This window comes from Rana temporaria, chromosome 4, assembly GCF_905171775.1.
Source record: "Rana temporaria chromosome 4, aRanTem1.1, whole genome shotgun sequence".
Lineage (NCBI taxonomy): Eukaryota > Metazoa > Chordata > Amphibia > Anura > Ranidae > Rana > Rana temporaria.
Genome location: NC_053492.1, coordinates 220,385,149 through 220,411,369, shown reverse-complemented (window position 1 = coordinate 220,411,369; position 26,221 = coordinate 220,385,149). Strand labels below are relative to the sequence as shown.

Here is a 26,221-nt window from a genome sequence, read left to right as displayed (position 1 = left end):
TTTTTGACATTTTTTTTTTACATACTGTCGTCAGAGTTGTTCCGTGTCAACATAGTGATACTATACTTCTCTGGGGGGGTAGGGGTTGTGTGATCAGGATTTTTTTTTGTACACTACATTCACGACTCATTCTTTCGTACTGCGATACAGCAATTGCAGATCACACACAGTAGTAAACACTGCTTACTACGTGACATGTGATTGCACAGCGATCACTTGGTATTTGGTTTGCTCACAGTAGCCCGATCCCGAGCACCGCAATCTGCTGTATCTGGTGGACACAGCAGTTGCAGAGTGAGGCGCACAGTGTACATGAGCACCGCAACGTCTGCCTGTCAGGTGGAAGAATTCAGGCGGCTGCCCTATTGCCTGATTGCTTCCTCACTGCCCCGGTACTGGAACTGTAAATGCCGGCAGGTGGAAGGGAGGGAGAACGGACGCACATCTGCTCTCCTACATTTTTTGATGTGACTGGAAAGTGACATGTATGACATCACTTCCGGGTCACCTATCACTTTCCCTGTGCTGCATAGCCAGTAAGGAATAGGATGGCAATGCAATGCGAGTTGCAATACATTCAGTGAAGCATGTCACCTAAAAATCATCACATACGGGACTTTGTCCCCATGTGATAAAAAGTTACACCACTAACACACGGCTCCTTTATCTGCAACGTAGAGAGCGTCCTGACTCTCCTGTAGTCCAAGGGAGGGGGCGAGCACGACACTCCACACCAGGGAGAAAGCCTCACATTACGGTGTGTAGTTACAGACAGAAGAACAGGGAGGAATTCTCAGAAGAAATAAGGACATTTAAAAGCAAAATGGAAGGATGAGGTAAGTGAAGGAGGACTGCACTAAGGTAAAGGAAGCTATTAGGGAAAAAAATTAATTGTACCTTTACAACCCCTTTCCTTTTTGACAATATAGTGTGTTTATATAAAAACATGTGTTATTTTATTAGCTGAAACATAAACATTTTTGTTATTCGGTTTAGATATGTTTTAAGAACTGCCCACTGTTGGAAGAAGATACAAAGAGGAAGAGACTGTCAGGAACTCTGATGCCGCGTACACACGATCATTTTTTGGGTTGTAAAAACCGTTGTTTTTTTAAAAATGTCATTTAAAATGATTGTGTGTGGGCTTCAGATCATTTTCCGGGTTCTGAGAAACGGCAAAAAAAAATTCAAACATGCTCTATTTTTTCACAACGTTTTTAACTATGTCGTTTTTCGGGTTGTAAACAATGATCGTGTGTGGGCTTTAACGACGTGAAAAGCCCACGCATGCTCAGAAGCAAGTTATGAGATGGGAGCGCTCGTTCTGGTAAAACTACCGTTCGTAATGGAGTAAGCACATTCATCACGCTGTAAACAGACAGAAAAGCGCAAATCGTCTTTTCCAAACACAAAATCAGCTAAAACAGCCCAAAGGGTGGCGTCATCCGAATGGAACTTCCCCTTTATAGTGCCGTTGTACGTCACCGCGCTTTGCTAGAGCATTTTTTTTTTTTTAACGATCGTGTGTAGGCAAGGCCGTTTTAATGATGAAGTTTCAAGTATCGATACGATATCTAAACAGATCCCCTGACATCTCCCTTTTGAGACACGAAAAGGGACTGAAGACACAGATTCCCCAGTCCCTTTCTCAGCATCCTCATCTGCACTGGAGATAAATGGGACAGGAGACAGAGGCTCCTCTCCATTCATAAACTGAGCCAGCATTAACACAGGTTACCAGGCTCAGTTATGAATGTACAGTCAGTGCTCACTGACTCTGTCCATTCAGAAAAGGAAGGAGCCGGTAAATGAGATGTTATGGGGCCTGGAGGACAGGGAGGGGCACCAGAGGAAGAGCACAGAGGGGGACCGGAGGAGCACGGAGGAAGAGCACAGAGGGGGACCGGAGGAGCACGGAGGAAGAGCACAGAGGGGGACCGGAGGAGCACGGAGGAAGAGCACAGAGGGGGACCGGAGGAGCACGGAGGAGGAGCACAGAGGGGAACCTGAGGAGCACCGAGGAGGAGCACAGAGGGGGACCTGAGGAGCACCGAGGAAGAGCACAGAGGGGGGGACCTGAGGAGCACCGAGGAAGAGCACAGAGGGGGACCTGAGGAGCACCGAGGAAGAGCACAGAGGGGGACAGAGGAAGAGCACAGAGGGGGACAGAGGAAGAGCACAGAGGGGGACAGAGGAAGAGCACAGAGGGGGAGAGAGGAAGAGCACAGAGGGGGACAGAGGAAGAGCACAGAGGGGGACAGAGGAAGAGCACAGAGGGGGACAGAGGAAGAGCACAGAGGGGGACAGAGGAAGAGCACAGAGGGGGACAGAGGAAGAGCACAGAGGGGGACAGAGGAAGAGCACAGAGGGGGACAGAGGAAGAGCACAGAGGGGGACAGAGGAAGAGCACAGAGGGGGACCGCAGGAGCACAGAGGAAGAGCACAGAGGGGGACCGCAGGAGCACAGAGGGGGACCGCAGGAGCACAGAGGAAGCGCACAGAGGGGGACCGCAGGAGCACAGAGGGGGACCGCAGGAGCACAGAGGGGGACCGCAGGAGCACAGAGGAAGCGCACAGAGGGGGGCCGCAGGAGCACAGAGGAAGAGCACAGAGGGAGACCGGAGGAAGAGCACAGAGGAAGAGCACAGAGGGAGACCGGAGGAAGAGCACAGAGGAAGAGCACAGAGGGGGACCGCAGGAGCACAGAGGAAGAGCACAGAGGGGGACCGGAGGAAGAGCACAGAGGAAGAGCACAGAGGGGGACCGGAGGAAGAGCACAGGGGACAGTCGGGGATGATCAGTGCGGCAGTGAGGGAGTAACAAGCACTGATCTCGCTGTATAGAATTTAATAAAGCAGCTAACAGCCGTACAATAGCTCGATATCGGTACTGATACAGATACTAGTGCAACCACAGTCCTGATGAACCAGAAAACCAGGTCACAGCCTTGAAACTCTGGGAAACAAAAGTCTAATGAACAAAAGCCCACAAAGCACTCACATATATAGTACAGTGTACCTTAAGAGGAAAGGGTGGAATCCAATCCTTAGGACCATAAGCTGGAAAGCTGATCTGGGTTACTAAGAAATGGTGGAACAAGAAGCAGGTTCCCCTTTAGTCTGCTTTGGCACTGAGGAGCTTTGCAGGCGCTATAGCGCTAAAAAATAGCGCCTGCAAAGCACCCTGAAAGAGCCTCTCCTTTCACTCCAATGAGAAAGACCGAGGGCTTTCACACTGGAGCAGTGTGCTTGCAAGACAGTAAAGAGTCCTGCTAGCCATATCTTTGTAGCGCTGTAGGAGCGGTGTATACACCACTCCTAAAGTGCCCCTGCCCATTGAAATATCTGGTGTTCTCTTATAAGTTGTGCTAAGGGCTCTATTGCAAAGAACAAAAGAAAAAGATGGCAGCCTTGCCCCGTCTCTCTGAAAATGGGGAAAGTTGTTGATTTGAAGCCAAAGTATTTAACATGGCCTGTGCGAGTGGAGTATGGGGGGCTACCTAGTTAAGAAATTGTGTTCCAAAGCCCCATTATGTGTCAAATAAGATGACATAAGCCACAACTCCATACAGGAATCCATCGTGCTCGGAGAATATTATGGCCTGGTTACTACATGAATAGATATCTGATGAGATTGAAAGATATTGCAATCTGTTGAAAAGTCATTGGATAAACTTGGATTGACCAGAAGTTACTTACCTGAAAGCTGGAGAAACGTGGCTGTTACACCGTTGGTTAACATAAATAGAAACATTATTGTGCAGTGTTGTAGCTGCCATTGTATTTGACACAAGATGAACATTTCTGGTAAGTGTTGGACAACATAAGAGAAGTTTTGTACTCACTTTGAAATCTTTTTCTTGAAATGCATTGGGGGACACAGGATTCAGAGACATTTGGGTTATTCTGCTGCTCTCTGGAGGATCTGGACACTGGCAAACAAAAAAACAGTGACCAGCTTGGTATAATGCCCCACCACTAACAGCATGCCCCAGATTTGTAACAAGGGGTGAGGTTGATACCATAAATACAAAATAGTGGGACCCTGTCCTCAATGAGCTTCAAGAAAAGGGTTTACCGGTGAAAAGAAAAATCTCTCTTTTTAATTGAGGGACACAATTCATCTGGGACATGTAGTCCCCATTCACACTGGTGCGACTTGTCATGTGATCTGACAGTTCCAAAGTTGCACCCCATTGCTGGCAATAGAACTGTTCATATTGCTGCAACTCATGTCGCCGCAATTACGAAAAAGGTTCTTGCACTACTTTACCGATTTCATTGTGCCTTGCATAGACTTCTGTTAATTTAAGTCACAAGCCGCAATGAAATCAGCAGTGCAAATTGCACTGATATGCTGCTTTGAAAATCGCACTGAATTAGCGCAATTTCAAAGCCGCATTGGTGTGAACAGGGGCTCAAAAGCAGTCCAACTGAGGGGGTAGACATCACAGTAAACAATAATGCTAACAAGCTTAATACAAAAACTACAACACAAAACTGAATATCAAGGTCTTAACACCACTTTGTCACTGTATAAGACCAGAAAGGGTTCTTTACAGGATAAGGCAAACAGCTCAGTTCCTGGCACCAACAGGGTGCCCAGGTCTCCTCCTCTGGCATCTGTCAAGAAGATTTTACAGCAGATTGGAATAAGCAGCTTTTCTGTTTCCAGAGCAGGATTTTGAGCCACCAGACCTGAAACTTGAGATCAAAGATGGAGTGGATGCCTCCTTCTGGTTTAAGAACTGTGAACAGGTTGGACTAGCACCCCTGGGTAGACTGGGAGCCAGGCTTGAACTTGAGCTTTGGAGGTTGAGGCCGGAGAGTAACAAGACATTTTTTTTGAGGGATGGGCCCTCCCAAGTTGAGACCTAGGTTTCTTCTGCTGGGGAAGATGGGTACTCCTGCCTCCAGTGACATCCTTGATAGTGGTGTCTTAAAGTGATGGAAACCCTCACATATACCCACTGAAGCGACTAGTCTCACATGATACACAGAGCTGAAACAAATCCTCTTACATTAAAGTGTACCTGTTTCTCTGAAGCCTTATCTCCTCTACAACCTTCTAAAGCACACATTGTACACTTCAGCTTCAGGGAGGTGAGTGTAATCTGAGACCTGAGTGGAGGGAATAGACAAACAGAATAGCCTGCACAGCTCAGGCTATCAATCACATGCTGTGTGGGCTGGGGCTATTTCCCACAGTTGTCTGGGACTCATGCAGATAGCAGAGGAATGACAAAACAGACAGAAATCATGCTACCTGCTTTGCATTAAGGCGCGTACACACTGTAGCAGAATATATTTTGTTAATTTTTAATTTCAGAGGTTTACAACCACTTTAAGGGTCAGTTCACACTGCCGTGATCTGAAAGTCGTGCGACTTTGAAGCAACTTCTGGGTAATCTTTCTGTAATGTCAGATCCAAATCACATCAATCAAGATGAGGACCCGACTTCCAATAAAGTCTATGGGCACAAGTTGGCAGTTTTGAAGAGATACTGTACCTCCAAAGGTATGCGCAGCCGGAACTTTTTGCATGCCTGTTCCACAACACAACACTTTACCCAAAGATTCCTCATCATGTTAAAGCGGAGCTCCACCCTAAAGTGGAACTCACGCTGATCGGAACCCGCCCCCCCCCTCCGGTGTCACATTTGACACCTTTCAGGGGGGAGGGGGGTGCAGATATCTGTCTAAAGACAGGTATTTGCACCCACTTCCGGCCACACGTCTCGGGCAAAAGACGGGTTTTTCCTGACTTCCCGTCTGTCCCCCGTTGTGTGCTGGGAACACTCCGCTCTGAGCCAATCGGCGGGCGCAGCGCGACTTGCGCATGCGCCGTAGGGAACCGGGTAGTGAAGCCGAAGCGCTTCACTTCCTGGTTCCCTCACTGAGGATGGCGGGGGGAGCAGCAGAGAGACGAGCGATCGCTCGTCCTCTGCTGCGGACGGCGCTGGACTCCAGGACAGGTAAGTGTCCTAATATTAAAAGTCAGCAGCTGCAGTATTTGTAGCTGCTGGCTTTATATATTTTTTTTTTTTACTGGCACATCCGCTTTAACTGATGGAAGACTCATACAGTAACTTGTTACTAAAGGCGAACATGTCCTTTAAAGTGGCTGTAGTCCGAAGGCCATTTTTATCTTAATGCAATTGTATGCATAAAACAAAATGCCTACTGTGTACAGCAGCCCCCTAAATCAAGGATCCTCAAACTACGGCCCTCCAGCTGTTGCAGAACTACACATCCCATGAGGCATTGTAAAACTCTGACATTCACAGACATGACTAGGCATGATGGGAATTGTAGTTCCTGAACAACTGGAGGGCCGTAGTTTGAAGACCCCTGCTTTAGATCCAGAGATGTTGCAGAAGTGTCTCGGACATCCAGGACTCCCCACCTCATTGGCTGAGACAGCAGAACGGCGCCATTAATCAGCCAATAAGGAGAGAACCAGGGCAGGCCATGGTTCTGTGTCTGAATAGACACAGGGAGCTGTGGCTCGGCTCAGGTGCCCCTATAGCAAGCTGCTTGATTTGGGGGCACTCAGCAAGAGGGAGGGGCCAGGAGCGCCGGCGAGGGACCTGAGAAAAGGAGGATCTGGGCGCCATGTGCAAAACCACTACACAGAACAGGTAGTGAGGGAAAAAATTATTTGATCCCCTGCTGGTTTTGTATGTTTGCCTACTGACAAATAAATGATCAGTCTATAATTTTAATGGTAGGTTTATTTTAACAGTGAGGCCCCATACACACCATAGAATCTATCCGCAGATAAATCCCATCAAATGGGTTTCAGCGGATAGATCCTATGGTGTGTACACTCCGTCGGATATTTATCCGCGGATAAATCTCCCCTGGGATGGATTTCCAGCAGATGGATATTTGCTGACATGCTCAACAAATCCATCTGCTGGAATCCATTCCAACGGATGGATCCGCTCGTCTGTACAGACTTACCGGATCCATCCGTCCAAAGGGATTCCCCGCACGCGTCGTAATGATTTGACGCATGCGTGGAATTCCTTATATGACAGCGTCGCGCCCGTCGCCGCATCATAATAGCGGCGACGGCGCGACACGTCATCGGCAGAGGATTTCAGCGCGGATTTCAATGCGATGGTGTGTACAGGCCATCGCATAGAAATCTTCTGAAATCCTTGAGAGGATTTATCCGCGGATACGGTCCGCTGGACCGTATCTGCGGATAAATCCTCTCGTGTGTATGGGGCCTGAGAGACAGAATAACAACAACAATCCAGTAAAACAGTTAAAAAAAGTTATAAATTGATTTGCATTTTAATAAGTGAAATAAGTATTAGACCCCTTCGCAAAACATGACTTAGTACTTGTTGGCAATCACAGAGGTCAGACTTTTCCTGCAGTTGGCCATCAGGTTTGCACACATCTTAGGAGGGATTTTGTACCACTTATCTTTGCAGATTCTCTTCAAGTCATTAAGGTTTCGAGGCTGACGTTTGGCAACTCAAACCTTCAGCTCCCTCCACATATTTTTTATAGGTTTAAGGTCTGGAGACTGGCTAGGTCACTCCAGGACCTTAACCCCTTCCATACAGGGCATTTTCATCCCAATTTTTAGTTTTCAGAGATGTTACACTTTGAATGACAATTGCGCGGTCATGCAACACTATACCCAAATGAAATCTTTGTTTTTTTACCCACAAATAGAGCTTTCGTTTGGTGGTAGTTGGTCATCTCTGCGTTTTTTATTTTTTGCGCTATAAACAAAAGAAGAGCGACAGTAAAAAAAAAAATATATATATTTTTTTTAATAAATACAATTATTAAAAATAAAAAATAAAAAAATGTACTGTACTCAGTTTAGACCGATACTTCTACATATTTTTGGTAAAAAAAAAAAAGAAAATTATAGCGTCTACAAAATAGGGGATAGATTTATTGCATTTTTATTTGTTTTACTAGTAATGGCGGCAATCTGCAATTTTTATTGTGACCGTGACATTGTGGTGGACACATCGGAAACTTTTGAAACGTGTTACACGTGTAAATGTTATATATATATATACTCGCCAGCACACCAGGAATCATAACGTCCAAAGATTTAATGCATATCTATTATGTCAAAAAGAGCAACGTTTCGAGGCCACGCAGGACCTCTTCGTCAGGCAAAACATCTTTTTGCCTGACGAAGAGGTCCTGCGTGGCCTCGAAACGTTGCTCTTTTTGACATAATAGATATGCATTAAATCTTTGGACGTTATGATTCCTGGTGTGCTGGCGAGTATATATATATATATATATATATATATATATGATTTGCTTTCCGGTTCCCAGCCGGTGATCGTTTCAGCACCCTTTTACTACTTGGCCATTTTGCCGGAAGGTGTGCAATCGGAATATTTTTGAGACACGTGTAAATGTGACTGGCAGGGAAGGGGTTAACACTAGGGGGTGCTGAAGGGGTTAATATGTTCCCTAAAGTGTGTTCTAACTGTAGGGGGGAGGGGACTCGCAAGGGGAGGAGACCGATGTGTATTCCTCTGTACTGGGAACACAGCATCGGTCTCCTCACCTCTGACAGGCGGTGGATCTGTGTGTTTACACACACAGATCCACACTCCTGCCATGATCACCGGCAATCGCGGGTGCCCGGCGGACATCACGGTCGCCGGGCACGCGGGCCGTGTCACGGGGGGTGCCGCGCGCGCCCTAGATTGCCGGGAAGAAATGATGTCATATGACGTCCACCCAGATCGAGGGAGGGTTCCTGCCGGCGTCATTTTACATTGGCCCGGTAAGGAAGAGGTTAATGTGCTTCTTCTTGAGCCACTCCTTTGGCCGTGTGTTTTGGGTTATTGTCATGCTGTAATACCCATCCAAACCATTTGAAATGTCCTGGCTGAGGGAAGGAGGTTCTCACCCAAGATTTGATGGTACATGGCCCAGTCCATTGTCTCTTTGATGCAGTGAAGTGGTCTTGTCCCCTTAGCAGAAAAAACACCCCCAAAGCATAAATGTTTCCACCTCCATGTTTGGCAGTGGGGAGGGTGTTCTTGGGGTCATAGGCAGCATTCCTCGTCCTCCAAACACGGTGAGTTAAGTTGATGTCAAAGAGCTTGATTTTGGTCTCATCTGACCACAACAATTTCACCTAGTCTGAATCATTCAAATGTTAATTAGCAAACTTCAGATGGGCCTGTACATGTGCTTTCTTGAGCAGGGGGGGTCTTGCGGGAGCTTCGGGATTTCAGTCCTTCTCAGTGTCCTTCTTGTTGACCATGGTGCCAGCTGCCCAGAGATCATTAACAAGATTCTCTGGTGTAGTTCCGAGCAGATTCTTCACTGTTCTCATGATCCTGCTTGGAACCCCAGACCGAGGGAGAGTTCCAGTTATTTTCTGTTTCTTCCATTTGCGAATAAACGCACCAACTGTTGTCACCCTCTAACCAAGCTGCTTGCTGATGGTCTTGTAGACAATGCATTGCAGCCTTGTGTGGGTCTACAATCTTGTCCCCGATATCCTTGGACAGCTCTTTGGTCTTGCCCCTGGTGGAGAGATGGCTTCTGTGGACAGGTGTCTTTTATACAGGTAACAGCTTGTTACCTGTACAGAAGACACCTGGGAGTCAGAAATCTTGCTGATAGGGGATCAAATACTTATTTCACCCATTAAAATGCAAATCGATCTATAACTTTTTGAAATGCGTTTTTCTTGAAATTTTTTTTATTCTGTCTCTCACTGTTAAAATAAACCTTCCCAGTAAAATTATAGACTGATCACTTCTTTGTCAGGGGGAAAATATACAAAATCAACAGGGGATCAAATAAATTTTTCCCTCGCTGTAAATATAACATGTTTGTTATTTTTAATTTAAAAAAAAAAAAAAAAAAAAAAAAAAAAAAAAACTTTACAATCACTTTAACCTGAATATAATAAATTAAAGGGGTTGTAAAGGTTTATTTTTTTTTTTTTCTAAATAGGTTCCTTTAAGCTAGTGCATTGTTGGTTCACTTACCTTTTCCTTCCATTTCCCGTCTAAATGTTTTTTTTCTTTGTTTTCTTTGTCTGAATTTCTCACTTCCTGTTCCTCCTCAGTAAGCTGTTCAGTAAGCTGTTCTAAATGACTTTCCACCGCTCGGATGATGGTGGAAAGCTTACTGAGGAGAAACCGGAAGTGAGAAATTCAAACAAAGAAAAAAAAACATTTAGAAGGGAAATGGAAGGAAAAGGTAAGTGAACCAACAATGCACTAGCTTAAAGGAACCAATTTAGAAAATAAAAGACGAACCTTTACAACCCCTTTAATCTTTGCATGCCAATGTATCATTTTAATCTATATTTTTGGTAAAACTATAAAAAAAATTAAACATGTATAAGGCCCCTTTCACACGGACGGATAGAATGGTGCTTTTAGCTGCGGATTTGCTATTTTTCCTATGGCCCCATTCACACACAGCGTTTACGTGCGATTTTGTTACATGTGGTTTGGTGCGAATAGAAAAAATAGAATTGAATGCGTTCAGGTGCAATGTAGCGCAGCTATATGCACATAACCGCAGGTAATCGCAGTCTTTTGTGTCAACTGCGGATAGCAGCGTAAAAAAAAAAAAAAAAAAAAAAGAACAGGAAGCACATCATAATCAAAAAAAATAAAAAGGGTTGCTATGGAAATGACTACCGCAGCTAAACGCTGCCGCATGTAACCGCAATGTACAAATGCAGCTAATCGCAGTGCCCAGAGCCTTGAATTTCACTGAAAATGTACATGCTTTTAATTACGGCAAAACTGCCGTCCGTCTGAAAGGGGCCTAACAGCTATAAAATATCTTGTTGCAGCTCTTCAGTTTCAAACCCTAAACTTATATTTTCTAAGTAACAGATATAATATCTAAACTTATTCTACACAAGTTAACTGCTAAGAAATGTGCAGTGCTACATCATTTTCAATGCAAATTAGATTTTTTCTTACCTAGTTCATAAGCAATAGTGAACTTGAACTTGTTTACTGCTTCCAGAAATTAGTTTAAAAACTAGCTAACAAAGTGACCAGTTTTGTTTAGGATGTTAAAAAGCTGCCAACTTCTAACTTAAAAAGGACATTCACAAACCTCACTTAATTTCAATAGGTATTGTTCTAATTAATCCTGGTTGAAGGGCTTTGCAGAAGCACCCTACAGGAGGCCCCATAAAGAAACTGGTTTCTAGCTTCCCTCAACTTCTAAATAGGAACCCACCGCAAAAACACATGCAAATACCATCTTAATGAAAGCTGGTGTTTTCACAGGGCTATGCATGTTATTATTCATGCATATACCCCTACAAGGGCCTGAAGGTTAGTTGCCAAGGCACCAAGAAGTTTAGGATTTTTACTGGAATTACAGCATTTGATTGAAGTGGTGCTGTCAAGGTAGGAACAGTTACCATACAGTGACTTTTATGATTTTTTTTTATCAGCACAAGGGATGGTAAAGTATCCCTCCTGCTGCTGGCTGGTCTGTTAATTGAAATATGAAGTACTGTAGTCTACTCATTCCAGCATAAGCCTGCAGCTTCCATCAAGGAAATGCAATCTATGAATGAAAGGTCCGCCTCCTCCATTCATAGATTGTGTTTCATTAATGGAAGCTGTGGGGGAGGTTAGAGCAGAAGACTACAGATTGAAACTAATAGACCAGCCAGGAGAACAAGAGATACTGTGCATTGAATGTACAGTGCCATGAAAAAGTATTCACACCCCTTGACATTTTCCACATTTTGTCATGTTATATTCAAAACAAAATGTATTTTATGTGATAGGCCAACACAAAGTGGCACATAATTGTGAAGTGGAAGGAAAAAGACAAATGGTTTTCAATTGTTTTTACAAATAAATATGTGAAAAGTGTGGCATGCATTTGTATTCAGCCCCTTTCACTGCAATTACAGCTGCAAATCTTTTTCGGTATGTCTCTACTAGCTTTGCACATCTAAAGAATGTATATAAATCAACAATTGACACGCTACGTGAATGATAATAAATGTATACAAATATAAGTGACAATCAATGGTCAGTCCATGAAAGCGTCCATATAAAAATAAATGTGATGAAATCATTGCAATTGTGTCCAAAGATGATGGACAACCATACACCCAACTGCATCTTCCCCCGTGATAGTACAAGATGTGCCCATACCGGATGCCTAGACTGCGCGTTATAGGAGCCTAGTTTGACATGAATTCACACATCATGAAGGATCCATCCACTTGGTATGGAGGAGGATAATGTCCCGACCAACAGTACTGGTTGTTCACTCTCTCTCGTGATAGTTATATAAAAAGGGGAGAAAGTCACCACATAGTGTAAAAGTAAAACCATGGTGGTGTTATTGAAATAATGCTTTAAAAGCTTCCACAGGTCCAATAAAGTGAAACACATAAATAAAAGTCCGTACATAAAAATCTGCAGATCCAGGATCAAAGTAGCATGGTGTAGTTGGACATATGACAGTGGAAGGTGCAGTTGTATAAGGAGACTTCTATGATTGTTCAGAGGCCAGGCGCAATGTTATGACGTCACGCCCTGTCTGCATTCGCCTTGGCTGGGAAGCTGAAATCTTTTTTTATTTCAGGCTTCCCAGCCTAGAGGTGAGATGTGGGGACTTATTGACCCCAGATTTCACTGTAAAGAGGATCTGTCATGCTTATTCCTATTACCAGGGATGTTTACATTCCTGGTAATAGGAATAAAAGTGATTAAAAAAAAAAAAGGGTGAGGTATAGCCACAAACGTTAGAACGAGAGCAATAATTCTAACCCTAGACCTCCTCTAACTTAAAACACGTAACCAGTAAAAAAAATAAAGCGTATCTTTTGGGGATTTTGAAAGCGCAAGTAATCCCCCCTATCATTTTCAGCCAAGGAAGCTGCCATCTTTGCCCTGGTTTAATCTACAATTGCCATGATGTTGCACATGTGATCAGTTATGACACCAGCCACTGGATGGTTTGACAATTTAGTTGAGAACACAACCAATGGGAGTGTTGCATTTCCTGCACGTTATAGGAGCCTAGTTTGACAGAAAGGAAACTTTTATAGATGAGTTTACTTCCACTTTAATTACCGAAGTTTGGCACCATTCCACGAGTGTGTGCAATTTTGAAGCGTGACATGTTAGGTATCTATTTACTCGGCGTAACATCTTTCACATTATACAAAAAAAAATAAAAAAAATTGGGCTGACTTTACTGTTTTGTGTTTTTTAAAGCATGAAAAGGGTTCCCCCCCCCCCCAAAAAAAGTTTGAAAAATTGCTGCGCAAAAATATCATGCGAGATAAAAAGTTGCAACGACTGCCAATTTATTCTCTATTCTTCTTATATGCTAAAAAAAATATATATAATGTTTGGCAGTGATACGTAAAATTCTAGCAAAACAATTATGATTTTTACATGTAGGAGAGAATCGTCAGAATTGGCCTGGTAGGCAAGTGGTTAAAAATGTTAGAACGCTCAGTACATATCCGGCCAGATGCGAAATCGTCATAGGTGTCCCATTCCTGCTCATAATAGCAAATCTCGACTGAAGGAGGTGCTCACAGGGCTGGAGGAGATGTAGAGGCGGTCTGCCCCCAAGCTGACATCACTTCTGCCTTATACCCACAGGCTACCAGAACTTCTCCTTCAGCAGCCATGATTTTCTATCATCGGCGAGACCAGGACACCTATGAAGTTATTGAATTTAGCCAGATATGTAATGTGAGTTCTAACAATTTTTATTAACTGCCCTCTAGATGAAGCTTTTCCCTTTCTATGCACATACACACACGAGCAGTAGAGCTGCTCAATTAATCGCGATTTCGATTCTCCCCACCCGCGATCTCCCCGTGGGATGACCCACGATTCTTCCGTGTTCGCAGCTGGTTCCACGTAACCAGCATGGAACGCAAATGCCGCCGATTTTGAAACCGACGAGTAGTTTGTATGCATGGGCCACCCAGTGGTTACCGGCGGTACTGCTTCCGATGTATTAAACCTTCTCACAGTTCTGTACAACTGTGTGTATCCATGCGCCACCCAATGGTTGCTGGCAGTACGGCTTCTGATCTATATAAAAAAAAAAAAAAAAAAAAAAAAGAGACCATAACTCCTATGAAAAAATCAGAATCAAAGTTTTATTCTGCTTTTTTCATAGGAGTTATATGATCTTTACCATTATAGACATATCACTGGTCTCCTTTTTTATATATTCATATTTTCAGATAAATCACAGGTTTATTTATAAAAAAAATGTTGTGATCTTTTGTCTAAGCAAAAGAATCATGATTCTCAATTTGACCAGAATCGTGCAGCCCTAACGAGCAGCAATGGAAATCGCATGCAATTCAGACAGGAATCGCACCGCATTCCTGAAGTATCAGTACTCTTCGAGTATTTGATAGAAAGTATCAGTACTCGTGAAAGTATCAGTAACAGTGCCCTAGTACTGGAACATGAGGGTGAAGAAGCAGCACGAGGAGCCAATCAGTTCATGTGCAGAGAAGAATCATGCCGATAAGAGGAGAGACTAGAGTGAAACAGCTGAGTTTATCACTGTGTTGCTTCTTCTTGTCCAATAACAGACTAAGCCAGGTTTGGGGAAGCTTGGGCTCAGATGAAGTGGGTTCAAGGATGCTGGCCATCAGGCTGAGGACTTTTAGCTGGATAAAAAATGTAACGCAGAGGGAAATTTCTGGATTGAAAGTGAATATTGCAGTGAAAACTGGTATTGTAATCTTATCTTTTTATTGGCTTTTCAGTCATATTTCACATGTTATTTATGGCTAGAGTTCTGCTTTAAAAAAAAAGTCCTGAGGACCAAAATAAGGGAACAATAGACGTCAAAGCCTGCCATATTTTACCCCAAATGTTGTAGATCCCTGAATGTGTCGGAGAGGCCCAAGACCACATCTATATGGATTACCATGAGATAAGTGTTTAGGTAAAAATGGCCTTACTCTATTCTCAGCACATCATGTGTAATAATTCACTGGCATTACAACAGCCTAGAGGCATGGCTTAGTGTCTAGGGATTTGCATTACATCCTAGGGAACTGCTCTAATGTTAGCACTTAAACAAGTCTTTATTAGGGCCACAAACTGTCATTATCTCAAATTCATAATTTTAGTTATTTGAGAATGATATGCCTTGAGGTTAGAAAAGCTGGCATGTCATCACAGACTCCCCCCTCTGCGAGTTTACCTAAAGATGATGGAAAACTAGGGAGACTAATGTTTAATAAGTACACTTAAATAACACTGCAAATATTTATTAAACATTTCTAACACAAAACTCTTCTAAATATATTCATAAAACAATGCAAAACTATTTTAATTTATAATATGTAGATTTACCTGCACTGTCTTTTAATTAAGTCCAGTTCTGTTTTCTGAAGTCCAATTTTGCAAAAAAAAATATTCTACAGTATGACCTACGTTTTAAGGTATACAACCACTTTATCTACAGGTAAGCCTATAATAAGGCTTACCTGTAGGTAAAACGGATATCTCCTAAACCTGTACGATTTAGGAGATATTTCACTTTGCATGCAGCCGCTAACATCAGCGGTGCATACGCTGTGAATGCCCGGCTAAAGGTCCAACAGACGCTGCCGGACCTTGCCGGTAAGAAGTCTCTAGCGCACATGCCCGGGAGTGACATCATCGCGGCTCCGGCCACTCACAGCACCGGAGCCACGAACCGGGAAGACACACCAAGGTCAAAATGTCAGCTCCCTCGCATGGACCAGGAATAGATATCGACGTCTCGTTCTAAGGTGCATACTACCTCATCATGCCCTTGCTTTACAGGTTTTGTTTTTATTTTTTCTGCAGGTATACAACCGCTTTAAGGACTCCCCACCGTCATTATACGTAGCTACTTTGATGCTAAATACTATTGTTATGGCAGCAGCTAGCCGCCATAAGCCCCCCCCCCCCCCGGTATTTTTAAAAATGTCCAGCGGTCCTTTTTCAATAAAAGGGGTCTCCGCAGCGGATTCGCCGCAAGATCATTTTTATCATGGGCTGAAAAGGCTGCGCTCCGCTCGTCTCTGCCGCTTACCGGAGACGTAGGTAGCGGTGGAGGCGGTCGTGTCTGCTCCCCCCACAGCCTGGATGCCGTGTGAGGGAAAGATGAACTTTTTTTCACTGGACGTGGAGGTAGATGGGTGTAAAGAGACACTTCTCTTCCACATACAAATCCAGTGTTATAGCATAGTCAAGGTATGAGCAGACAATTAGTAGACCGCGACTCTCCTTAGCTTTTTACCTAAATGGTTAATTAGGTGGGAGGCCCGGATACGTCGCTGGATGGGAGTTTGCTCTGCATATTAAAAATGTATTAAACAGCTTTTTCAGTTTGCGGTGCTCAGATACAGTTTAGATTTACAAAAGATGCAGTCAGGTGTGCTATTAACACCAGAAAAAACGCAGTAAGTATACACATCTTTCCTTTACAGGCCAGTAGTAGGTAGTGGTAATCGCTTAGTTCCAGACTTAAAATAGGAGTCAGAGAAGATTTAATGTAGTTCCAAAGGCTGGGTGCTTTTCACCTTTTAGCACACCCCACTAACTAGCCCCCCCATACACTTACCTGAGCCTGTCAGGGAACCAGAGCTGTGCCCAGATGCAGTATTATCTCCTCTTCCTCTTTTTAGAACTGCTGTTAATCAAATTATGTGAGCAGGAATAGGGCTGATCCATGCTGTGTGTGACTACAGACAGAAGCAGCATGACTTGGGAGTGAGCCCGCAGCTGTGCTCCCATAGTAAGCGGCTTACTATGGAGCAGGTAAGTATAACATATTTGTTATAAGTAGTTTTAAACCCAAAAATTATTATATCGCAGCTTACCAATCATTGGATGTGGTGACTGCAGTCATTCTCCCCCCCATGTTTTCACCTAGTGATCTGGCCTGTAACACACCTCCTGTATTAGTGAGACAACTCTGGAGGAATGAGCACAGGAATCACATCAGAGGATCGGTAGTGGTAAACGTATTAGCCGATTTAGAGCCACTAACAAACTGAATTCAAACTTTAGCTCACACTTTATAATCAGTTACAGCAAACAAATTTTTCCCCTTTGGGATAAAGGTTTTGCATTAATAAATAAAAGCTGACTATTTTATTCACCCCTACCAGTGTTAAAGTGGTTGTAAACCCCACTTTTTGACTTTTACCTACAGGTAAGCCTATAATAAGGCTTACCTGTAGGTATAAAGAATATCTCCTAAACCTGTACGGTTTAGGAGATATTCCCCTCGCAATGCTGATTGCAGTGGCGCATGCGCAGGGGGGATCCTCGCCTGAAGGGCCGGCCGCCGCGTCATCGCCGCGCTCCAGCCAATCACAGCGCTGGAGCGGCGATACCCGGAAGACACGGCGAGTCAAGATGACATCTCGCTTGGCGTGGACCAGGTAAGTTCTCTTCTCCTCGTTCCGAGGTCTGAGGTAAGTATTTCATAATGAGCTAATATCCGGTGCATACTAGCTCATTATGGCTTTTGCCTTGCAGGTGTAAAAAAAAAAAAAATTGTATATGCGGGTTTACAACCGCTTTAAGTGGTTTATCTCAGCCATGTAAAGTAAACTGATACATTGCGTGTAAATATGAGATCCAAGGTCTTTTTCACCCCAGAACTTGCAATAAAGAGTACCTGTCATGCGTATTAAAAGGGATGATTACATTCCTTGTAATAGAAAAAAAGTGATCAAAAGCTTTTTGAAAAAAAGGACAGTGTAGTAAAAAAAAAAAAAATTGAAAGCACCCCTTTCCTGCTTGCGCACAAAAGTATTTGATCCCCTGATGATTTTGTTTCAATACATTTTTATTCGTTTTAAGAAAGCATACACATTACATAGACTGGAGTAGGACCATTTGTCAAGTGAAAGCCAACATGGCTAAAGAAAAGGGAGTAATCCAACAGGTAAAAATACAATATGATGCAATGAAGAAAACATTTTATATATATATATATATATACACACCATCATCAATATGTAGCCTGTGGTACAGAAACTAAGAGCCATGCAGCCTTAAAGCGGTGGTTCACCCTGCTGAACAACATTTCAGCATAACATCCGGCATAGTAGCGCGAGCTACACTATGCCGGTCTTAATTTTTTTATCCCCGTACTCACGGTTATATCGTACATAGACGATTCCGTCTGCCGCGGGGAATGGGCGTTCCTAGCAAGAGGGTGGGTGATTGACGGCCAGCTCTGGCACGTCACGCCCCCCGAAGACAGCCGGAGTAGGTCTCGGCTCTTCACGGCGCCTGCGCACAGGCTATGCGCAGGCGCCGTGAAGAGCCAAGCCTATTTCGGCTATTTCCGGAGAAGCGTGACGTGCCACGGCCGGCCGTCAATCACCTTCCCTGTCCATAGGAATGGCCATTCCCCGGAATCTTCTATGTAGGATATAACAGTGAGTACGGGGAAAAAAAAATACAGACAGGCATACTGTAGCTCGCGCTACTATGCCAAATTTAATGCTAGAGGGAAAAAAAAAATATTTTTTTTTTTTATATAGGGCGAACCCCCAACTTAAAAACTGTGAAGAAAGAGTCTGGTTCGGGGGTCCCGCAGAGCCTTCCCGCCACCCCAAAGGGGATCATGCTGTGGCTGGAGCTCTAACCCCCCTATGTCAAGGCTCTGAGATGTAATCTGGTGTAAGGTAAACCAAGCAAAAAAAAAACCCTGAGGAATTACCAATAAATAAAACAACATATTGTGAAGTAACATTGTAATTATTGCTAGTTGACCCAATCTCAGGAATGGCTGCGTCAGTGAGGGTGTGGGCCTGAGACCACAACCCTCGGAGTGAGGAGATAGAAAAAAAAGGAGGAAAGAAAGAAGAAAAAAGAGAAAGAAAATAATAAAACTATTGGAGGTGATAGAGGAAGAGACAGACTATGGAAGAGCGGGAGAGAGAGTGGACGGAGTGAAACAAGACATTAATGAAGGATGCCTGTTCAAACTTCTCAGAGCGGTCCAGTACACTTGCTAGATCCCTTGCTGATTTTGTACGCCCACTGACAAAGAAATGATCAGTCTATAAATGTAATAGTAGGTTTATTTTAAACAGTGAGAGACAGAATAACAACATAAAAAATCCAGAAAAAAAAAGTTTCAAAAAAGTTATAATTATGTTACTGGCCAATTAATCGATTACGAAAATTGTAATCGATTAGTTGTCGATAGGGCCGAAACAACTAATCGATTACAATTTTCATAATCGATTAATTGTCCAGTAACATAATGGGGTTAAAAAAAACTTAAATTAGCCCTTTATAGTACAAAAAAGCTAATTGCTACTGTAAATATTACTTTCACTGTCCCACAGAAAAAAAATTAACCCCTTACAGTAGCGATTATTTGCTATTTTTCTACTTATTTGTGTTTTTTAACCCCATTATGTTACATGGGGTCACACCTCTACTTTTTGGTGCTTTTTGCAGAAACACACTACAGTTCATTTACATGTTTTCCTATGGGACACGTTCACATCCATGATTTTTTTTAGCTGCTGCGTATTTGGAAAGGGCAAGGACTTAACGCAAAACGGCGCTATTTTTTTTTTTGGTTCAATATACTTCAATGGAGAAGCTGCAGAAAAGCATGTAATGTGTTTTGCAGCAATTTGTGTTTTATAATCTGCCCAACAACAAAATGGCCCAAAAAAAATGTAAAAATATATATATTTTTTTTTAAGGCTATTATCCGATTAATCGATGAATCGAAACAATAATCGGCCAACTAATCTATTATGAAAATAATCGTTAGTTGCAGCCCTAGTTGTCAATTAATCGTTTAGTTGTTTCGGCCCTACTGCATTTACACACAGAAGTTTGAGCTAAGAAGGAAGTTAGTTACAATGTTTCACGTGGTTAACTTGGCAGACTGACTATTTTTTCTTTACACACACACACACAGCTGGGGACAAGCACACCCACTCCAGCTGCTGTCTCTGGTCCTGATTGGCTAGATTGATAGCAGCGCAGCCATTGGCTCCCACTGCTGTCAATCAAATGCAATGATGCAAGAGCCGAGTCCTGCTGTCTGTGCCAATGGACGCAGCAGGACACGGGGCCCCCGGAGGGAGAGCGCTTCTTCCGACGGGGCACTCGAGAAGAGGAGGAGCCAGGAGCGACGGTGAGGGCCCCCAGAAGAGGAGGATCAGGGTCACTCTGAAAAACCAACTGCACAGAGGAGGTATGACATGTTTGTTTAAAAAAAAAAAAGGGAACAAAAAAAAAAAGGAACATTTACATATCCTTTAACCCTTTGCCAGCCAGTGCCATTAGTACAGTGACCATGCATATTTTTAGCACTGATCACTGTATTAGTGTCAATGGTCCCCAAAAAGTGTCAGTTAGTGTTCTGACTGTCTGCTGCAATATTGTAGTCCCGTTATCAGTCACTGTTTGCTGCCATTACTATCAAAATTATATATATATATATATATATATATATATATACACATACATACATACATACATATATACATACATACATACATACACACACACACACACACGCCATTGTTTGTAGGCACTATAACTTTTGTGCAAAACAATCAATATACGTTTTTTGTTTACCAAATAAAAAAACAACATGTAGCAGTTATGTTTTATAGCAGATATATATATATATATAGATATATAGATATATATATATATATATTTATTTTATTATTACACACACACACACTTTTTTTTTCTTTTATTGTTAGTCCCTTTTTTTGACAGTGCAAAAAATAAAAACCACAGAGGTAAACAACAATCACCAAAAGAAAGCTCTATTTGTGGGTGGGGGGGTGACAAGTAAATTTTTTTTTTTTTTTTGGTACAGCGTCATACCACCGTGCAATTGTCACTTAAAGTAGCGCAGTACCGTATCGCAAACAATTGCTTGGTTATGGGGGGGGGGGGGGTAAACCTTCTGGAGGGTAAGTGGTTAATATTACTTTAAGTCATTGTGCATAGAGGAAAACGGATGCAAGTGCATTTGCAAAGTGCAGAGTCTATTTGGCTTTTTATAAACCCAGTGCCATGTGTTGGTGAGTGGGATAAAGTGCCTGTGTTTACCTCCCTGAATGACACGAGGATATGTAAAGAATGTTCCCAGCAGTGTCCAATGCAGGAAAAGCCTTGACATCAGTGCTGTACATACAGGAAGGGCATAGGTGGTAGCAGCAGGAGGGCCATAGGTGGTATCCATAGGTGGTAGCCATAGATGGTGGTAGCAGCAGGCCCAGCAGACGAGCCATGGTAATCGGTGATCACATCATGGGGCCATAGGAACCAAGTACAAACAAGACGTCGTCATGTGTATGGCAGCGTGTCCCCTGGATCACACTCCCCTCCTCCTCCCCACCACCAGCACAAACCCAACCACGTACAAAATTTACCAGCACGGTGTGTGCCCAGGGTGCTGTGCCAAGGCTGCCTTCCCACATACACACACACCCAGAAGTTGCGCGCACACACGGCCACTGCTCTAACCAGGCCTCACAACATGCACGGTGACCGCAACCAGAGGAGAAAAACAAGCAACCTCCATGATTCTCTCCCTCTGCACTAGGCCCGTTCCAGCTACCCCCCGGGAAGTGCCCGCCGCTGCATTATATAACCCTCGCCCACAGGTCACTTACCGAGGTAGGGGCGGTCACGGCTGACGAGCTGCTCATGTCTACGGCCTCTTTGCCTTGCGCGCTGTTAATCGCGACTGAAACGCGCGTGCACGAGGGACTGTACCCTCACGTGACTCAGAGCGCCTGCGAAAGTGCGCGCTCCCGGCTGGAACGACAGTGCGCGCTCCCGGGAAGTCTCAAAAGCCAGAGGGCTGCTGAGTGTATTTATTATCCTGGCCGCTAATTCTCCGAAGAGGTCCCTGGTGTCCACAAACGGCACAGGCTTTACACAACCAGCTACCACAGCCTTGTTTTCAGGTTTTAGACCTATATGTTACCAAAAGTATTGGGACACCTGTCTTTACACGTACATGAACGTTAATGACATCCCAGTCTAAAGCTGCCCATACATTATACAATGTTCTTGTTCAATTTCATTTAGATTTACCTTCAACTATGTAGTACAAGGGCCTACCTGATTACATATAAATTGAAAATGTTTAGGTGTGACCTCATATTCAGGGCCGCTGATAGGGGGGACCATCGGCCCTCCTGTAGGGGGCCTGGAGAGCAGGAGAATTGGTGGAGAACAATGCCCTCCGTGCCTCTCACCCAGGTTTCACCCCCTCTCCCTCCTGCCTGCCTTTAGCTGAGACACGGAAGGACGGTGAGGCTGGCCAGCTGCCGCTGAGCTCCTTCCCTTGCCCGCACTGACAGCTGGGACAAGAAGACGGGAGGCGGGAGCAGAGAGGAGACATCCAGGAGGAGGTGCGCTGTATTGTGCTCTCCTTCCTATCAGAAGAGCATTCCACTATACAGTACATGAGACCGCAAATCGCATTTACTGGGAGGGGGATTGTAATCTTAATGTCTTTTGCCACTGTCTCTTGCCACCAGGTGCAGCTTGCCATTGGCTCCCACTACCGTCAATCACAGCCTATGAGGAGAGAGGCGGGGCGGAGCCACACTCTGTGTGTGAATGGATACACAAAGCAAGGGGGAGGGGCCAGGATGCAGGTAGGGGAACTGAGAACAGGAGGTAAACATGAAATGTTTGTTATTTTAAAAAAAAAACTGCCTTTAACCCCTTCCATACAGGGCATTTTCACCCCCTTCCTGCCCAGACCAATTTTTAGTTTTCAGCGCTGTTGCACTTTGAATGACAATTGCGTGGTCATGCAACACTGTACCCAAACTAAGGGCCAGATCCACATACATGTAGAACGACACAGCTTATCGGAGATACGCTACGCCGCCGTACCTTACCTGGCGCATTTTCGAATCCTCAGCGATTTCGCGCCGTAAGTTACGGCGCCGTAGTGTATTTCTGGCGGCGGATGTGAAATTGGGCGGGTTGGGGGCGGGTTTCATTTAAATGAAGCGCGCATGCGTCGTCAAGAAATTTCCCGCCGTGCTTTGCGCAAAATGACGTCGCAACTACGTCATTTTTTGAACTTTGGCGTGAGTTACGTCCATCCCTATTCACGGACGACTTACGCAAAAAAAAAAATTCAAATTTCGACGCGGGAACGACGGCCATACTTAACATGGCAAGTCTATGTATACGCCGAAAAATACCAGCTTTAACTATACGCCGGAAAAAGCCGACTACAGACGACGTTAGAAAATGCGACGGCCGCGTGTACGTTCGTGGATCGTCGTAAATCGCTAATTTGCATACCCGACACGGAAAACGCCACCCAGCGGACGCCGAAGTATTGTATCTTAGATCCGAAGGCGTACAAAGACGTACACCTGTCGGATCTAACCCAGAAGCCGTCATATCTTGTTTTGAGGATTCAAAACAACGATACGACGCGGGAAATTTGAAAGTACACCGGCGTATCAGTAGATACGCCGGTGTACTTCGTCTGTGGATCTGGCCCTAAATCTTTATGTTTTTTTCCCCCCACAAATAGAGCTTTAGTTTAGTGGTATTTGATTATCTCTGCGTTTTTTTTTTTTGCGCTATAAACAAAAGAAGAGCGTAATTTTTTTTTAAAAAAAACACAATATTTTTTACTTTTTTATTTAATAAATATCACAATTTAAAAAAAAAAAAATGTTTTCCTCAGTTTAGGCCGATACGTATTCTTCTACATATTTTTGGTAAAAAAAAAATTGCAGTAATCGTATATTGATTGGTTTGCGCAAAAGTTATAGCGTCTACAAAATAGGTGATAGATTTATGGATTGTTATCCATGTGTTTTAATTTTCTACCAATAAAACCTGGATTGTGAAAAAAAAAAAAAAAGATTTATGGCATTTTTATTTTATTATTTTTTTTACTAGTATTGGTGGCGATTTGCGATTTTTTACTGTGACCGTGACATTGCGGCAAACACATTGGACACTTTTGACACGTTTTTGGGACCATTCACATTTATACAGAGATTAAAGCTATAAATATGCATTGATTACTGTGTAAATGTGACTGGCAGGGAAGGGGTTAACCACTAGGGGGCGTTGAAGGGGTTAATATGTTCCCTAAGGTGTGTTCTAACTGTAGGGGGGAGGGGACTCTCAAGGGGAGGAGACCGATGTGTGTTCCTCTGTACTGGGAACACACATTGGTCTCCTCACCACTGTTTACACATACAGATCCACACTCATGACGTGATTACCGGCAATCGCGGGCACCCAGGCGGCAATCGCGGATGCCGGGCACCCGCGCCGGGTCACAAGCTCTGCCGCCAGCGCGCGCGCCCTAGATCACTGGGAACACAGGACGTCATATGACGTCCACCCGGATCGCCGAGGGGTTCCTGCCGCCGTCATTTCCCTATGGCGCGGTATGGAAGTGGTTTATACCCCATACACACGATCAGATTTTTCAGACAGAATTCCGCTCAAGCTGTTTTGCATACACATGGACACACCAAATTCAGACCATCGAAAACGCGGTGACGTACAACACTACGACGAGCCAAGAATAATGAAGTTAAATTCTTCAGAGCATGCGTCCAATTGTTTCCAAGCATGCACGTTTTTTTATCCATCGGAATTCCATACAGACTAACTGAATTTCCAATAGAATTTCCAACATGTTCTCTTTCTAAGTCTGTCGGAATTTAAGACGGAAACAAGTCCAATGGGGCATACACACACGTTCGGAATATCCGATGAAAAAATTCCGTCTGACTTTTTTCATCAGAAATTCCGACCGTGTGTATGCGACATTAGGGATCCCCTGCTAAAACCAATAGGAAAATGACCCATACATTGGTGGGAACAATGCCTTACCTTACAGCGGAGGTCAGAATGCCACCCTAAGCCCCCATTCACATCTAGGCGTTTTTACGCCTGTAGCGCTACGCCGCTGCCGCCAGAGGGCTGGAAACACATTTCCCTCTATGGAGATGGTTCACATCTCCACGCCGAACGCCGGACGCCTGACGCCTGCCGCCTGAAAAAAGGTCCCGGACCTTTTTTTCAGGCGTCTTTCGGCGTTCGGCTAGGAGATGGGAAGCATCTCCATAGAGGGGGTCATTCTGGGGCACATCTGGGCGGACAATACCGGCATTTTGTCGCCGCAAATCGCGGTACAAAACGCCGCTATTTGTACCGCGATTTGCGGCGACAAAACGCCGCGATTTCGTCCGCCTAGATGTGAATGGAGCCTTATGCTGGCCATACACTAGTATAATATTCATACAAAAATTCTTTGTACATTTAATGACTGGACGAATGTTGCTCGAAAACCGCCACTGACTTTTAACTTTTGATTTTAGAAAGTTGGAATTCTCGAATGGAAATAACATATGCTGCTCAAAATTTGCTCATTGAAGAAAAATTTCATCCTACTCCTTCAAATTTTCTCATCACTTTTTTCCCCCCTCTTACCTGGGTTATCCTCAAACCAATTACATGTCCAGCAAAACTATGATGGGTCTGTTGTCATCCACCAAAAGCTGCTGCCCCATGTCACCACATTTCCAAGTGGCTTTGAGTAGCTTTTGGCATCATTCTTACCTAGGTAAAAAAAGGTATGTTCCACCCAAAAAAATGCCAGGTGACACCTGGGGCTGGCCCGGCTGGGAGCTGTCTGGGACCAGTGACATCAGCACCAGCAACTTAAAACCTGACAATGATGAGCTCTCACTGAACCGTTGATGTCAAGGACAACTCAGGACCCAACAATGACGATCTCTCATTAAAGTGGTGATGTCAATGATAAGTCAGGGCCCGAGTCACCCGACAATGACAATCTCTCACAAAAGTGATGATGCCAGCAGCAACTCATGTCCTAAACAACAACGATGATCTCTCACAAAACATGTGATGTCAGCAACGACTTAGGACCCAACAAAGACTAACTCTCACAGAACCAGTGACACGCGCTGACCTCCATATAGATGTGGCAGCCCGGTCTCTCTCCTACACTGCAGTGAACACTATAGCATGCAGCTCCCCCCCCCCCCCCCCATGTAATTTTTTTGACAATACCTCGCCTATTAGCCTAGTAAATCACCATTACTGGACGTATTCACGTTCACTTTTTTAGTAAATCACCATTACTGGACGTATTCACGTTCACTTTTTTAGTAAATCACCATTACTGGACGTATTCACATTCACTTTTTT

The 26,221-nt window shown here is 44.0% G+C and overlaps 1 protein-coding gene across 1 annotated transcript in view; it reads right to left on the bottom strand.

Annotated features, from left to right (window-relative positions):
- The window catches only part of PHF3 (PHD finger protein 3), a 138,354-nt gene extending 116,610 nt beyond the window's left edge, over positions 1-21,744 (bottom strand). The window contains 2 exon segments of the mRNA XM_040349904.1: positions 3,845-3,931; positions 21,658-21,744. The gene's annotated coding sequence lies outside the window, so the exon portion shown is untranslated.
- Between the last annotated feature and the right edge of the window lie 4,477 nt (positions 21,745-26,221).